An 18,233-nucleotide genomic window follows, 5' to 3' on the forward strand; every position below is an offset into this window, starting at 1 on the left:
GAAAAGCACCTTTTTGAGGCAAATGTTGACTTACTGATAATGATGGATAATATTTTTATTGTTTCATATTTTGTATTTTATTATTTTATATTTTATTAACATTTGTCTTAATGTACCTGCTGCATAGAAGATGTACCTTTATTGTTTTTCTTTTATAATACAAGAGACTGCTTTTTGCAGTGAAAGCATGTAGGATAGTTGCTGGATAACTTTGGGAGTATTTTCCCAAAGAGAAATGATTGCCACCAGGTACAATCGTTTTCTGCTGTGTGAAATCCTAACATGCTAGGTTGGAATATGTCCTATAACGGGTTTTATAGTTCAGTGTTTTAAACCTTAGCCAACTTATTTTTAAATTTTTTTTTGTTTTGAAAAATTTGAAAGAAGTGAAAGGAGAATGTGACAAGATTATAAACTTGTCAGCCACATTCCTCACATCTTGTTCCTTCTAGCATAGGGAAGAATTAGAAGAATTGAGGTTTCATAGATGTCTCATTGCACATATTGCAGTGAACAGCTATAGAATTATATCATGAAATCAGCGATCCTCACGTGCAGTGTGATCAGGTTGTTACTATGGTAACATTTCCATTTGTGGATTTTTGTAGAGTTAAAATTTGTAGTCATCACATGATATTACCATTGGCTTTTGATTTCACATGTAAATAAATCACTGTACTACCTGCATGCTATTAAGTAGCACCAGTCATAGCACTTAACTACCACCCCAACACTCTCAGATAGGGAATCAAAAATATGAAAATGAAAGAAATGCAAAATTACATTTTAAGACTGTTCTGATGTTGCTAAAATTTTAAATGTTTCTTTAAAGGAGTAAGAGCGTTGCTAGTTACTCTGAGATGCCTTAATTTTATAAGTATGTGATATGAAATTGGTTAGGCATGGTAGCAGTAGGAGGTAAGGAGGGCTTTAATTTATCAGCTAAATGGGTGCTAAATAACCAAAACAGACGTAATGACCCTTCTGAGACGGAGAGGATTCATTTGAAAACCGTCCTCTTTCATTTTAACCTTATTAACTGTTTGACATTTGTTCTGTTTTCAGATACTCAGAAGTTGTCCTGCTCGTTTCACTTCTGATTATAAAATCAGACTCTAATATCTTAGATTAACTTGGATTAAAATAGCCTATAATGTTCCCCTGTATCAATTACTGTATTCTAGTAAAGATTCCTACTGTTTTTGTTTTGTTTTGCTTCCTAAAGCCCCCTGCTGCTGTTGATTACACCTAGATCTGCTACTGATTGGAACTGTTAAAAGGCAAAGATAGTGTGGCTGGTTGCTGAATCATTTAATTGTAGGACTAATAAGAGATGTTCTCTCCGGGAACTAAAAGAAATAATGACACTAGAATATTATGTATAAGGAGGCCAAGAAATATTATTTTGGACTTTAATAATTTTTGAAGGTGTGAAATTTATTTACTTGTAACATAATGGAGTAGTATCAGCAGCCTAGTTGGCTTCCTAAACCATATAACTGATCACTGTTGAAAAGAAAAGGGAGGAGAAATTCTAGAGAAAATTTAGTGCTAACAATTATTTTTCCCTGGGAATTGAATATTCTCAGTTTTATCAAAATAAAACAAATGGGATAACTATATAAAAATGTGTTAAATCAGTAGTTGACACATTTGATAATTTGACAAGAAATTCAAAGTTAAATTTTCATTTGTAATTGAGGCCATATTTGTAAGCCCAATGCACAATATAGAATGAAGTTGTGTAAAATATAAATTCCCCATGAGAACTTTACATAGAAGTTTCAGAATCTAGAGATAGGATTTCTGTGATAGTTACAGATACTTTATGAGGCAACCACAGATTAAGAACAGCTATCAATTTGTACCCTCACTGCTTAATAAACTGAGGTCATTAGTCCTGTGACTTAGAGTTACTTAAGGGAGCATAGTTATGTGCAGGTGTATTAAATGATATTTTATGATATTGCTACTCCTGTTTATTATAAATAATAGCTCCTCTTAAAGACATTTCAGTTTCCTAGGTGCAAACTAAATCAATGGTTTTTAAAGTTATGTACATCTTTTGGAAAGTATTGACTTGACTGTAACCTGAATTGGGAAACAGTGAATGTTCTTTTAAGAACTTTATTGAAACATTTTAATCAGGAAACTTTGATGAAGGGTGCTGTCAAGAAGAGTGTTGTCAGCAATGCATGTGATAGGTTGGAGAGAGGGAAAGAGGCCAGTTAGAGAAGTTTGCACTAAGGCAGCAAGTAGAGTGCTCTAATTGGAATGGTGGCAGAAGTGAAGTGGAATTCACAGTGTTGGTGTCTTTTATTTTGTGGATGACCCATTGAATCAAGCACCAAAAACTTGAGACAATGGTTGAAATCTTAGTGGTGACTAAGTGAATATTTATGCTGTAAGTAATGAACCATTAGATTGTAAGCTCCTTGAAGACAAAAATTATTCATTTTTGTGGTCTTAGCCCTTGACGCATTACATTGCTTATAGTAGTCATTCAGCCTTTTAACGTGGAAAAAAAGTAAATAAAAGAGAAAGCCCCTGTATTGGTTTGCTAGGGCTGCCATAGCAAAGTGTCATAAACTTAGTGCCAGAAACAAAAGAAATATACTGTCTCACAGTTTTGGATACTAAAAGTCTGAGGTGAGGTAGGTGTTGGTTCTTTCTGAGGGCTGTAGAGGAAGGAACTGCTCTAGCTCTAGGTTCCTGTCTTTGGCTTGGAGATGGCTGTCTTCTCTCTGTGTCTTCACATCTTCCCTCTGTAGGTGTCTAAATGGCTTCTTTTATAACCACTTATAAATAAGAACACCAGTAATATTACATGAAGGCCCACCTTCATGATATCATTTTAACTTCATTTCTTCCTTAAGGCTCTGTCTCCAAATAAGAGCACACTCTGAGGTACTGGAGGTTAGGAATTAAACATAAGAATTTAGAGGCATCATAATTCAACTAGTAATAACTCTCTTTGAAGTTGATACAGTTGATAGGCCAATGGCTAATGACATTTACAATGAGTCAAAAAGTAAAAATGGCCATTCTACAGTTAATGTAGGATAGGGGCCCACAGATATATGTCCCTTTATAATTAATACTATGTAATGTAAGTTTCACCTCACTTTTACTGTTTTTCAATTTATATCTGCAGTTTGACAACTAATCATTGTACTGGTTTCCATCTAGTGGCAGAAACAGGAGATGGGAGGCTGTTTGAAAAGTACAATAGAACTAATTCCCTTGTCTCCTCTTGCACTTTATTTTCCCTTGTTTAGAATAATTTAAAGCATTATCTACCCCACTACCCAGATTTCTTAAATTTTAGGAAAACACGTATTATCTGAGTATTATCGGGAATAATGAAATTGTATTTATAATGTAGTAGGTGGGTTTTTATGTACAACTTTGAACAGGTACTCATTTATCTAGAACAGATGTTATCCAAGTGTGGTCTCTGGATCAGCAGTGCAACCTTACCTGGGGACAGTTAAAAAAAAGCAAATTCTTAGGCTCTGTTCCAGACCTATGGATCAGAAATTCTAAGGGTGGAGTCCAAAAAATCTGTGTTTTAGTAAGATCTTAAAGTGATTCTGTATGCACCAATATTTGAGAACCACTCATATATTACGAATATAAGTATACTGTACAATGCCTAATTTTATTGTTTTCAGTAATTATAGAAGCTTAGAGTTACATGTATTTTTTCTTTCTAATATTCTTTTGGTTATATTACCTGATATTGAGACCTCGATTAGGAATGGTACCCAAAGTTATTAAATTATTTTTATGGGAAACCTTAATTTTTATTGTTAGTTTATTGTGTGTCTTTCTAGAAATGTTTTATGCATGTAAAAGCAAGGAAATAAATCTCTCTTCTCCCCCCCAATATATGTCTATATATTCTTCTTTCCTCGTTTTTCTCCCTCTACAGATGGTAACATAGGACCTTGCTGTTTTCAGTAATCAATGTACTTTGGAAGACTTTCTGTATCAATGAATCATTCTTTTGTTTGTCTTCCTCTTCTTTTTTAAAAGCTATATAGTAATACCATGTCTGCCTTTAGAATAACTTATTTAACAAGTTCCCAGTTGATGGACATTTAGGTTTGTTCAACAGTTTGCTATTTTAAAAATTCCGTGAGAACTATTCTTGTGAGGTGAGTGGAGTACAGAATATTTTTAAAAAGATTCACACTAGAAACTCACATGCATATATAAAAGATATATCTGTATTATTTCATATGTGCAGGTATATTCGTAGTATAATTTCTTTAAGAATGTAATTACAAGGGCAGCCCAGGTGGCTCAGCAGTTTAGCTCTGCCTTCAGCCCATGGCCTGATCTTGGAGCCCTGGGATCGATTCCCACATCCTGCATCCTGCATGGAGCCTGCTTCTCCCTCTGCCTGTGTCTCTGCCTCTCTCTCCCTCTGTCTCTCATGAGTAAATAAATAAAATCTTTAAAATCTTAAAAAAAAAAAAAAAACTGATCCAAGGTAATTAAAAAAAAAAAAAGAATGTAATTACAAGGTCAAATACACAGGTAATTTTGATAGCTACTTCCAAATCATCCTTCAAGGAGGTTATACCAGTTTATACCCCCTTTGACAGAATGTAAATTATTGTTTCAAAATGTGTTTATTTGAAAGCACACCGGTGTTACATACTGCTGTTATATTTTTGAAGAAAACATCTATGTTAAGCTAAAAAGAAAACAGGAAACTTAAACTAGTGTCTTTAACAAACAGTGCATAAAGATTACCTCACAGTTTCTTACATTAAGTTATAATATACTGTAGAAACTTCTTGATGCATAAATTGAAGTAGGATTGAAGATTGTCTCCACTAATCTGAAGTAAATCTACATTTAGTGATTCATTAAAAAGTAATTTTTACATATCTGGTAAAACATATCTTTGAAATAGTTTTGGTTTACTGTCAGTGAGTACTTGGACAATCTTTAAATGTGGGGATTATTTGAGATACTACATATGTAGTTGTTTAAAAATTTATGATTTTTTTTTTTGGTAACCGCCATAATGTTTTTAATTAAAACTCTTTTTAGGTTTTTCATTTACGCAGTATCATTGGTTTATATTGTGTTAATCATTTCAAAATTTAAAACTGAAGCAGTAGTGAGACATAGAGCATTGGTTTTTTGTGTGTGTTTTTAAAAACATTCTATACTCCACCCACCCTCCCCTCCCCCCCTTTTAACACTCTCTTAACTTAAAACTACGAAACAGATTTTTATTTTAATCTTTGGAACAAAAAATGTTCTCTTGGGCTGATACCAGTACTTTCCATGCCAAGTTACAGACCGGAATCTATTTTTATAGGCCAAGATACAAACCTCTGAAAACCAGAGTTTATAATGGAAACATTGACAGGTCCTTAACTATCACAGCACACATGGCACTGCTGAAATCATAAGGTACAAGGCACAAGATTTCACAAGCTGGGTGAGCATTGAATTTTTCAGTAATTGTATTGTCAAATGCCTTTCAGCTAGGGTTTAATAAGCATCATGTGCAAATGGAGCTATGCTAGGGGCCATGAGAGCACATTGTCTGGGCCTGATTCCTGCCCTCTGAATGCTTGTACTGAAGCACACAGATGCTAAAAAGCACTGGGATAAACCTGTTGGGGGATGGCTCAGAGGAGGGAATTGGTTGGAGAGAAATACGTGAACTTCCTTACGTCTAGATCTAATTTGTGGTACAACCCTGAAAATCCTGCATGTTTTTGCATGTAGGTCATTACATTCTGGGTATTATTACAAAGTAGGTAAAACTACTCAATGACATCTTCATTTTAATAGTATCACAGAATAAAGTTTAAACTTTATATTGTTACATAAGCAAGTTTGATATTGAGTACTTAGGTGAATTGAGAACTCACCATTTTATTTTATCTTTGAGAGATCCTGTTTAGGTTAAAAAAAGTAAGTAGCCTTCTTCAAAGACTATATTTGATTACTCAGCTTTATATGATTAAAGAAAAATCATTAAAACAACCACTTTGGGTCCTTTGAATCACACTATACATTGTTTTAGTCATATTTAAGTTTAATGGATCTGGTCCTCCTACCATTAGCTATTGAATGCCATCATCAGTTAACACTAATAAATGACCCTACAGTGTCTTAAGTGCTTTAAAGGGAAATATGAACTCAGAACATGTCAGATACCTTTATGGAAAAATAGTTAAAATGGTTTGAGGTATATATTTAATTTGAATGTTCATGGTGGATTCTTGCATGTGTAACACCAACATTGACTACTTTCTTCCTGCCTTTTCTTTATCTTGTTAAATTCTGGAGAGAAGTGGAGGTGTTATGTCAGATATGCTATCTCAGAGGCATTGTGAAGTGTTAGAGAAAACCAGTATCTTGTGGGAAGATAATGAAGTGATAGTTTGTTGCTACAGATTTTTCAAGTACTGCCAGAAGGAATAGGTAAAAGGAAGATGTTAATTTGAATCTGAATCAGATTTTCTGTTCTAGCTTAAATTTGCTTTATCCATTGACCTATATACATATACGTTTAATAAGATTTAGATAGGAGACATACTTGACATCCCAAGGGGCATCTTTTTATATTTCAGACTTATTTTCCACTAATACAGAGAATATGGACATTTTTTGAGTAGTTTAAGATTTTTGAATCTGTGATTAAATTTCTTTCCCTAATGTATTAGATATATTGCTTTTGTATCTTGAAGGATGGAAAATCTCTAATGTAAGCTATTTAATTCTGTGTAGTTATACTAGCTCTGGACTAGAGGTTCTCATTTGACCTATTTCTTTAGGGAGTAAAGTATGTATACTAATTCTCTTGTCTGCTTTTTGCCATTGCTGTAGAAAACCTCACCACACATTTCAGGAACTACAGTTTTGATTTTGGTTACTTAAGTAAAAGATAATATCGCCTTATACCTTATTTTATTTATTTATTTTTTTTAAAGATTTATTTATTTATTCAGAGAGAGAGAGAGGGGGGAAGAGACACAGGCAGACGGAGAAGCTCCTGCATGGAGCCCGACGTAGGACTTGATCCCAGGTCTCTAGGATCACACCCCGGGCTGCAGGCAGTGCTAAACCACTGCGTGCCACCGGGGCTGCCCTATCGCCTTATATTTTAAAAGTAATATTTTATTTCACTGTGAGGTAAAATGAAGGAGTATGTGATGTGTCTACATCTATAGACAGACACTGGGTTCCTAGATTTACAGATTTGTCTGCTTTAAAAATTGTTCCAGAAACAAAAGTACAATAATGGATACATATACTACATAAAGCCAAAATCCAGAAGACTTGTTAGAGCTGACTAAACTTAGTCCCTTGTAATTCATATCCTATAGCTGAGAGGGCTAGTAACCACTAAATGTCTGTTGACCTATCAGACAATTCATAAAATCTATTCTATACTGATTCTATTAATAAATTTATCTGATGCGGTCTTACCACTAGCAGTTTCTAACTGAAATAGTTTTGAGGAAGGGCAGTATTTTTAATTAGTGAAAGAAGAGACTTCAATTTTGTTTTGCCTTTGTGCCTCACAAAGCAGAGCTTGTGTGAGTTGGGGTCAAGGTTTTCTTTCCCCAGCTCATTCACATGTTCATCCTCCCCTTCCATTTTCTCTTATTAGGACTTGATATACAGATACTGGGCAAGGAGATCCTGACCTTCAGTAGTCAGTAGTTGTCATTTACTAAAAGGACTTGAATTCATACAAAATAAAATCAAATTACATTTAGTATTATATTATTATATGGCTCTCTAATTTTATTGATTAATTGCTTGATAGTAGGTATTTCATTTCTCCAAAAATACTGTGGCATCTTAAGGACTGTCATCTGGCAAGATGCCCTTTTGTGTGACTTGGTTTTCTGTCCTTCGCTATACTTTTTCTATGGTGACTCCTTTTTACCTTACCTTCCTCCTTCTAGTATACCATAGTCTTGAAATTACTTCTAGGACTGATCTTTACCTTTATTCTTAACTTCCTGAGGAAAGACTCTTTTCTGAAGAAGGTCCTGAGTGGCTGACCCAAGTGCTCAATGCTTTTCCTCATTTGTGACATGTAACATCAGCTCTTTCTTGTCATTTCACACTCCCATGCAAAGGCCCCCTCATGCCTTTCCATCCAAAGTATAAATGAGAGTCCTTTCATTGCCCTAAAGGACATAAGGGGCCCCTCTCCTTTCCCCCTCCCACCTCCATTTCACTCCACGCCTCACCCTTCTTTATCCCTCCAAAACTCCTAGCTGTTTGCTATTTTAGGGACTTTGCATTTGATATTCCCAGTAAACGTTGCCCTCAAATGATCTAGTGGCTTGTTCACTCACTATATTCAAATGCCAACACCTTCTCAGGGCCTCCCAATACTGCTTTTCACAAATAAGCTCCTGGCTCCCAAATAAGCTCTTAGTCATGCCCCATCATTCTCTGCCCCCTTATCCTATTTACATTTTCTTCATAACGTATGTTACCTCTTGACATGTCAATTATTTTTTATGCTTAGTTTATTGTTTGTCTTTCCCTAGAATGTAAATTCTCTGAGGACAGAGACTTTGTCTTGTTTACTTCTAAATGACTACCTTCTAGATTAGCTGCTAACATATGGGAGGGTCCAACACGTATTTACTAAATTAAATGAATATTACACCTGTGTAGCCCCTGCTTTCTCCAGTTTCTGCTTCCTTTGTTCATTTCTCAGTAAACAAAATGAGAAAATATTATGTGAAATCTAATCGCAGTATATAAGATAGAGAACAAATCTTATGGGATTATTTGAAGGATTTGTATTATTGAACTGAAAGTGCCCTTCTGTCTTTGCTCTCATTCAAATAACCCAATCGTATAAACATCTCCATCAGAGTAGTGGCAAGGATGGTGATAGTAATAACAATAATAGCTAGTATTTATGGAGTGCTTACTGTGTATGTGCCCAGTATTTTGCTCAGTTCTTCAGGTTTGTTAGTTTAATCCCCAAAAAACCTGTGAAATGGGTATTTTCTCATTTTACTTTAAAGAAACTGAGGGACAAGGAATTTAACCAGCTTACCTACGATCAGATAGTTAATAAGGGCATTTCCTCAAATTGAGCCTAGAAAATATGACTATTACTTCTGTCAACAAAAGTAGATTATGGAATTTTTCTTTTGTGGAAATTGTAAAGCATAGTAATGGAAAGAAGTATGATGCTGGTATATTCTAGCAGGGGCTTTTCTTCTTAGGACTCTTCTTGCTATTTCATATTCTCAGAAGACAGAAAAGCCTGTTTTTGCTCACTTTTTCCTTACTGGAAGTAGAAATATGGGTTTGGCTTTTACATGATCCAGTGTCTGGTCACGTTAACTGTTAAGAGCAGAATGGAATGGAGTTAGGAGGAGGAGCAATTGAGATGAACTTTGGGAGGTAATTAATAGGATCTGGTCTGATAGATATTTATTCAGTAATATTTACTGTTACTTGCCAGATCACGTTTTTGATTTTTTTTAAGAAAATATTTCAGAGAGACGGGAATGGAGTGGGATAGGTTTTCTTGACCAAGAGTAGTTGCCCAAATAAATAGAAAGAGGTAGGAGAATAGTGGATGTCTTTAGAAAATGAAAAGATATGAAGGAGAAGATTAGAAAGTTAGATGAGGGTAGATCATGAAAGGCATTGAGAACCTGTAGATGTATTTATATGTCAGCAGGTATCATGGAACCATGATTATCTCTTGACCTCTTAGGGCTGGAGCTCTCCTAATACATCTCCTTTGCTATGGGATGCTGTCCTGCATTACATGCTATGTACATTTTCTGTATTTTGCCTCCTATCAGATTCTGAGTGTCAAGACAGCAAGGATGTTGCCTCTTCTCGTTCTTTATTCTGTGGTGTTTCTTTCCTAGTGCCAATATACATAGTGGGAAGCCAGTAGGGATGTCTTAAAATGAATTTCTAAATTAAGTCTGAATTCATGTCCCATCCTCTTAGTGTGTGCCATTGAGCTGCTATCCTTAACCTGCTGGTTTCAATATCCACGTATATAAAATAGAGATGATAATGATAAGATGCTGGTAAGATGCTGAGGAGATTAAATGGGATAACAACATAAAGCACAGTGTCTGGCATTTACTAAGCATTTAGTAAAATACTAGTTATCATCAGTACTGAATACCTCTCTTAGCATAGAGAAAGCATTGAACCAAATTATAATCATTTTTTATTTCTTTTTTGTTCAGGAACATATTCTATTTTCATTATGCCATATTTACAAAGGGAAAATTTGGTTCTTTCTTTCTTTCTTTCTTTCTTTCTCTCTCTCTCTCTCTCTCTCTCTCTTTCTTTCTTTCTTTCTTTCTTTCTTTCTTTCTTTCTTTCTTTCTTTCTTTCTTTCTTTCTTTCTTTCAGATTAGAGAGAGAGAGAGAGCATGAGCTGGGGGAAAGGGCAAGGCAGACTCCCCACTGAACAGGGAGCCTGATGCAGATTCTCAGTGTCAAGACACTCTGGGATCATGACCTGAGCTGAAGGTAGACACTCCACCACTGAGCCACCTAGGCATCCCCATACTTGTGATTTTTTTTTTAATACTGTATTAAAGTTACTATGGGGATGCCTGGGTGGCTCAGTGGTTGAGCGCATGCCTTCAGCCTAGGGCCTGATCCTTGAGTCCCAGGATCGAGTCCCACATTGGGCTCCCTGCAATGGAGCCTGCTTCTCCCTCTGCCTGTGTCTCTGCCTCTCTATGTCTCTCATGAATAAATAAATAAAATCTTAAAAAAAAAATAAAGTTACTATGTATCCAGGATTTATTTATTTATTTTTAAATCCTATAAATTATCAAGCATAGGCCCACCACATGGCTGAAAACTGGGCAAAAGATATGAATAGGAAGCTCTTAGAAAAGGAGACCCAAATGGCTAGTATATAGATGAGAGAGTTTACTTTTATGCATCAACTTGAGTGGGCCACAGGTATTCCTAGATATTTGGTCAGACATTATTGCAGGTGTTTTTGTGAGGGTGTTCTGGATGAAATGAGTAGTTAAACGGGCAGAAGCAGATTGGCCTTTATAACGTGGGTGGGCCTTAACTAATTTGTTGAAGTGCTGAATAGAACAAAAGCCTGACCTTACTCCTGGCAAAAGGAATTCTATTGCAGACTGACTGGGACTTCATCTGCATCATTTCCTTCTGTCTAATGGCCTTCCAACCATATCATTGGCTTCTCCTATCTGACAGCCTTTGAACTGGAACATTGGCTTTTCCTGCATCTCCAGCCTATCTTCCTATCCTTACCAGTTGAACTTGCCAGGTGTATAATTGTGAGAACCAATTCCTTATAATAAAACTCCCTCTTTTTCCTGTTTTTTTTTCTCTGAAATCTTCTATTGGTTTGTTTCTCTGGAGAACCCTGCCTAATAGAACAGATGAAAGGATTTTCAATCAGGAAGTAGTCAGGGAGATGCTAATAAAAACCACAATGAGATACCACTTCATACCATTCAGATTGGGGGGGAAGAAAAAGGCTCATGATACTAAGAGCTAGCAGGGGTGTAGAGAAATAGGAACTGTCCCATACCAAAACGTAAATTGGTATAGCCACTTTGAGTGGAATTTTGGCAATATTTTGTTAAAGGTAGGCAAACAATTTGATCTAGCAATTTCACTTATAGATTAAAATTACTAGATTTGTCATCAATAAGATTGCATTAAATGTTAAGATATATCTTAAAATTTAGTTTTGCGTTAACATGATTCCCATGAAGACTTTTTCATGATCCGTTTTTATATTTGGTTGCTTATTTAACTATGGATGTATGTATAAGGCCTGCCTAAGAGCTCATAGACTTAGACGGGGTATGTAATAAAATAATTTTTGAAATGAGATGGTTTAAAGAAAGTATATATCAAGAATTTCAGGGATGCCTGGGTGGCTCAGTGGGTCAGCATCTGCTTTCAGCTCAGGGCTTGATCCCAGAGTTCTAGGATCAAGTCTTACATCAGGCTCCTGGCGGGGAGCAGCTTCACCCTCTGCCTACGTCTCTGCCTCTCTCCCTGTGTCTCTCATGAATAAATAAGTGAAATCTTTTTTTTTTTTTTAAGATTTTATTTATTTATTAGAGAGAGAGAGAGGCAGAGGGAGAAGCAGGCCCCACGCAGGGAGCCCGACGTGGGACTCGATCCTGGGTCTCCAGGATTATGCCCTGGGCTGAAGGCGGTGCTAAACTGCTAAGCCACTGGGGCTGCCCAAATGAAATCTTTAAAAAGAAAAAAAAAAAAAAAAAAAGAATTTCAGTCACTATGTCCATTGTGAAATTTTAGTAGTTACTGAAAAATATGGATTAGTTTTCATACACTTTTTGGGGGTTTAAAATTCCTCTGTCAGTAAATTGCTGGAATAATTTTGTACAAAATAATCCTAATGTTCCAAGAAGATGTGCATGACATATAAAAATAATCCATGTCATACTAAAAGGCAAAATATTAGTTTCTCATACAAGAAAGAGAAAAGATCATACCAATGTATTTGTGTAACTATATAAGTTTACTGCTTTGACCACTTATGTTCCCTTATTACTGAGCCTTTGGCTTAGGTCATGATCCCAGGGTCCTGGAATTGAGCCCTGCATCGGGCTTCCTACTCAGCGGGGATCCTACTTCTCTCCCTCTCTTCCCTGGTTGTGCGCTCTTCCTTGCTTAAATAAATAAATCTTTTGTTTTTTTTGCAAAGTGAGAGTATATTTGGGTTTGTGGGGCGGGGGGGTGGGGGGGTGGGATTATTATCTGGTTTCAAAAGCCTCAGTAGGAAAAAATTACCTTATGATAATGTCACCTAAAGTGCTTGATCATGTTTAGTTAGTTCTGTTAGAAGTTAAGATAAAATTTCCAGGTCCTAAAACAGTTTTCTTTTTCTTTTTTTTCCTAAACAGTTTTCAAAACTTCAGATCTTCATTTACTTAACTCAATACATAAATAGCACATTATAATTCCAAGTGACTGTGTCCTTGTTTTGTAAATGGTAAAGCATGGCATGAAGTTTATAGTCCACCTTAAGTGTGTTTGCTGAGGTTTAGGCATACATTATGAAAATTTTAGAAATTGTGCAGTGTTTTTATTTAAATCAGTATGCTAAGAAATATATATGCCTAATGTACTTATCTTTTAAACACTTATTGTTCCGTGAAGTTTTTGAGAAAATGTGCTACTGTCTTCTGCTAGAGTATATACACAGGAAGAAGTATGTATATTTATTAGTAAAACTGTCTGGCTGTTGGAATATGGTTTGTGTAGCCTCTCTCTTGTCCCCGTGTATACCCACATTACTATTTGTGTATTTGTTGTTTTGTTAATTGCACTCTTTCATCAACCCTTTCAGGTCTTCATTTGTTCTACATGGCATTCAAGGAATTTTTCTGGTTTTTCAGTATGCATTGATGTCTTGAAAAATTCTTCAATAGTAGCTATAGAACCCTTATGCCTTGTGACATCAGGATATCATGGATATCATGTGAACATTGTGTTTCATTTTCTGTCTTTTATACTTAACTCTTCTTTCTTTATCTTTCATTTTATCAGTGCTTTAAATTTACCATCTTGTAAAAACGAAATGTAGACAATTTTAGTCTCATTTTGATGGCCCATAATGTTTACATTGTTAAGCTATATATATACTTCTGTTTTCTTAAATGAACATCTAAATGGTTTGGGTGTTAGTAAACACAGAAATTATATGTACACAAGTCTCTTTTGGAGATGGAAAAGATGGAACCATTACAATCAACACGGGATAACAAAGACTGAGATAATCCTTCAAGTCCTAACTCTTTCCTATCACTTTCCAAATTCATTATTTTAGACAAGTTACTCTTTTAAGTGATTGTTATTTTCTGTAGAATTGTAGAATATCTATATATATTTATACGTCTTTAGGTTGGAGAATTGGAATTTTTCTTGTCCCTATAAATAATGATGCTCTTCTATTATAGTCGAAACATTTTTGTGTTCAAACAGGCTTCTTGGTTCTTATGCCAAATATATAGAAGCTACTACCACATGAGCAAATAAGCTAGTCATTTTTGAAGTCACTAATCAGTTAAATTGGCGTTTTCATATGGAGTTTAACATGTCTTCACATTATGCATTATTTTTTTTTTTAAATTTAAGGTCACATTCAGAGCTTAGATTCTAATGTAGTATCATGCATATTTACTAACATTTTATTTACAATATGAGAATGAAAATATATATTTGAGTAAGAGTGATCTCAACAAGTTAACAAAGTTCAGTTTTCTCTGTGTTGTCTTTTGTTTTTTTCCCTTAATGCACCTATATTCCTTAGGGGTAAAGACAATCTCCCTATAAAAATAGTCATGTACTCTGTCTCCATTCAGCTGAGTTCTCAGCAGCTCTTAGGTTTTTGTCAGATTGTTTCATTTTTCTGCATTTGGTAGCTGATGATTGCCATTAAAAAGTTGGTTTGTTCATTTGTTTATTATTATATTTCTTTGCAGTTACTTAGGGAGATTGAAAGACAAGTTGCTGTGGGCCCAGGTCATTTGAGTAGTGTATCTTTGTCTTTTCCATTAAGTGATTACTACATAGAACTTTGGAAAAACACCTCTCTCCTGCTTTGGGGTAAGTTTTTTTTGGGATCTTACTCTCAGAGTTTTGATCTCATTTAATCCTTGAGACTCCTATAATAAGCATACCACATATTTTCCCATAGATATCTTTGTTTATCTACTGGTAGGGTTGTTAGATAAAGTACAGGTTGCACAATTAAATTTGAATATCAAGTAAATTATGGATACCTTTTAGTATAAATATGTTACAAATATTACTTTTTTTTCTGAAATTCGAATTTAATTGGGCATCTGTATTTTTATGTCAGTTAATAATTTTAATTAATTAGCTAGTGCTTAGTCTTGCAACCTATTTTCTGGGCTCTTTCCTCATTAAACTTTGAGCTAGTTGGATGAAGAGGTGTACCCTAATTCATCTATACCTAGTTTTCCTATCTCCATGGTAGGCTAGTGATTTTTACCAACTGAAAGAATAAAATCTCTAATCAGCCATAATGTTTCTTTATTTGAGTATTTACAAAGCAGCTATGTTCAACTGAGTTTGTCCTTTTACGTAAGTTAAATTCATTGAAAATAATGATGTTTCAATGAGTTGAAGATCTCAGTATTAATTTTAAAAAATTTCATCTCTCTTTCTCTTCCTTTCTCTTCGTCATCTCTTTTTCCCCTTCTCTTTCCAGCTCTTACTATAATTAGCTAGCATTAACAGCAAATGTTTACTTTAGTTAAATTATTCAGAACATTTATTTTACTTGTCAAAGGTTAGATCAGGTTGTTGTTTGAACTGGTAATTAAATGCAGACTAATATGCTCTCGTATTTATATGCAATATAAGCCTGGTTCCTCATCATTCTGTATAATTTTGATGTTCAAGGCTGACATTTCAAAAAGGTTTTCTCTTTTCAAATATTGCTCATTCTTCTTGAACTCCTAATTGTTTGTTATAGTTACCTTGATTTTATGAAAACCTGACTAAATAGTTTAAAGGATAGAGGTGTTCTCTCTATAAAATAGGGACAGTAACAATTGGAAGTATTTTTGTATGGCTGTGTAATAACAAAAGATTTGGTCGCTAGGGTGAGCTACTTTTCCAGTCTTTGCATCTTGAGCATCTATCTGTTCTAGAGAACTCTGAGACTAAATGAGGATACACTGTGGAGAGCTTTTTGTTAGGCCACTTTCACTTTTTATAATGCTGAATTTTCTCTTAGTTTATACAGTCAGTGCTGCCACTTTCTATTAATTTATAACATTTGAATATTTGAAAGGCCAATTATATTCTTATTTTGTAATATAAAATACTTAAGCCCACTTGTGAACATTTCATATATTCTACTTATTTCTGATTATATATATTATTTATGAATCTAGTTTATTTCTATAGTGGGTGATTTACCCTAAACATCTTGTTCTGATAGCCTGGAAACTATCAGAATTAAGTCTTATAATTTTAATTTTCTTTTGATCATTGTCCTTAGTATGTAGACCCTTACAGTGTTCCTATACCTATTTAATTGTCAACCCTTGAATAGTACAGTTGTGTGGTTAGTAAAAGTGAATTAGGTGTTCAGGATTTTACCAATGAGCGATATTTAATATTGAATGACATGTATTAAGACAAATGCTTTTATATATAATTTATTTGGCATTGTAGATGCATTTATCTTGTGAGAAACAGACCCCCTGTTGTCAGATGAAGTATTCTGGAAAGGTTTGGAGTAAATAAATAATAAAACTACTTTGATATACAATCTAACCAATATTAAATATTAAGACTTTCAGATGATTGATTTTAATACTTAATTAACTTACTTAAAGTCCAGTGTAACTGTCTTGCATTCAAGATTGACAGAGTTTAAAAATGGGAGATTTATTCTTTCTCTTTGTTTTCCTTCTCTCTTCTCTTTTTTATTTCATTCCTTCTTCCTTCTTCCTTTCCACCTCCTTCTCTTCCTTCTGATGAAGACCTCAGAACATCATTATTCCCAAACATCAAATTTACCTCTAGCTGCCAATATTTTTTAATAAAAGAGGTTTTTAAATAGAAACTTCTATAATGTTCACTTACTCTCTTAATTATGAAAATACAGCTTCTATCAAAGTTTGTTGCTTTTATAGCCAAGATGTCATGTTTTAGGTTATATACCCATCATGGTAAATGGATGCTCTCTGTGACAGATACGTATTTATGCTATATCCTCTTTCCCTTTCGTAATCGTGCTCTGGAAATAGTTCATTTAAGCTCTTTGATATGCCTTTCTTATGGGAGGTATCTTTATGTAAAGTAATATTACTCTGTCATTTCAGTGTTTGACTTTTAAGTTTACCATCAGTCAAGAATTTAAATGAATGAAGTATGCTTATATGAGCTTTTCTGAATATGGATGTCTTTAGAAGACACAATTCAGAATGCTAATTCTCTGCCTATGTATTAGAAGCTGTAAAAGAATGAATACACTTTGGAATACATAGAACTTCAGATTCACAGGGAATGAATTATTTTTCTAGAGGCTTTGTTGATGTGATACCATTTTAAAAGGAAAAAAATGTTGAACTGACCTAGCCTTTTGTCTGTATAATGTTAAGAATTGGAAGTTTTCACTTGAGACTGCTTGTATTGCTTCACTTGATGTGGAAAATAATATTGTTTTGAAATTTTATATATTATACTTTAAAACTGTCCTCTAAGCTTTTAGTGCTTAACTCTGACCCTCTCATTAAATATTAACTATTTTTCACAAGACCTTCCTTCTTTCTGGCAGATCACTTTTATTCTAAGATTTAATATTGCAAGAACCAGATTTATAAAGCCAATATAACTGTCCTTAAGATTAGTCTTGGATTATAAATGGCAGTTTTAGCCTAAAGTGTCAATTCCTATGACCAGGATAGCAGTAAAACCATATTGCACAACCAATTTTGAGTTTTGTGAATTTTGAGTTTATGTGGAGCAGGAAATTTAACTGTTATTTATAGTAATGTAGCAAAGAAGGGATATCTCCTTTCTCACGTCTTGGAAGGTATATTGCTGCATGTTCTAAATTAGAAAAAATAAGATTGCCTTCAGTTTTAACAATTCTGAGGGTTTTGTGGGAAATTCTAGAGACAGAATGACATTTAAGAAAACTGAAATCTATCAATTATGGATTTTAGTAGTCATTTACTCTAAGATACATATTTTTGGTCATTACATATTTTTCTATCTGCTTTTTATATAAAAAAGATTAAGGCATACCAAATATAGAAGTCTGGGTTTGTAATAGAGGTAAAAGATGTAATGGTGCATTGTGCATTTCAAAATGTTTATGCCATTTTGACTTAATAGCAATTATCTTAAAATTTTCAGGTTAAAAAATTGCCTTAATTCTCTATTTGAATTCAAATATTTCCCTATGGTCTGATCTTTCTAGGTAAAAGATTGTTGAATCACTATATTGTATGCTTAAAACTAATATAACACTGTACGTTAACTACACTAGAATTAAGATTAAAAGCAAAATAAAAAAATAAAACCAAACAACAAAAAAACAAAGCAATATCTGCTTAGTAAGTTACTTTTGAACCAGATTATTATTTAAATCCATAATTCAAAGAAAAGTAAGAATGTTATGAGACTTTTTCTTCAATTTCTTGAAAGTAACTCATTATTACTTT

General features: G+C 34.2%; 1 protein-coding gene across 7 annotated transcripts in view; it reads left to right on the forward strand.

Annotated features, from left to right (window-relative positions):
• TBC1D5 (TBC1 domain family member 5) overlaps window positions 1-18,233 on the forward strand; it is a 535,195-nt gene that overhangs the window by 171,129 nt on the left and 345,833 nt on the right. For 2 of the 7 annotated variants that reach the window (XM_041733751.1, XM_041733752.1), the window contains exon 4: window positions 14,508-14,631. The exons of the other annotated variants lie outside the window; for them this stretch is intronic. The gene's annotated coding sequence lies outside the window, so the exon portion shown is untranslated. The remainder of the gene's footprint in view (window positions 1-14,507; window positions 14,632-18,233) is intronic. 7 annotated transcript variants of the gene reach the window in all.

This window comes from Vulpes lagopus, chromosome 19 (assembly GCF_018345385.1).
Source record: "Vulpes lagopus strain Blue_001 chromosome 19, ASM1834538v1, whole genome shotgun sequence".
In the NCBI taxonomy this organism is placed as follows: Eukaryota; Metazoa; Chordata; class Mammalia; order Carnivora; family Canidae; genus Vulpes; species Vulpes lagopus.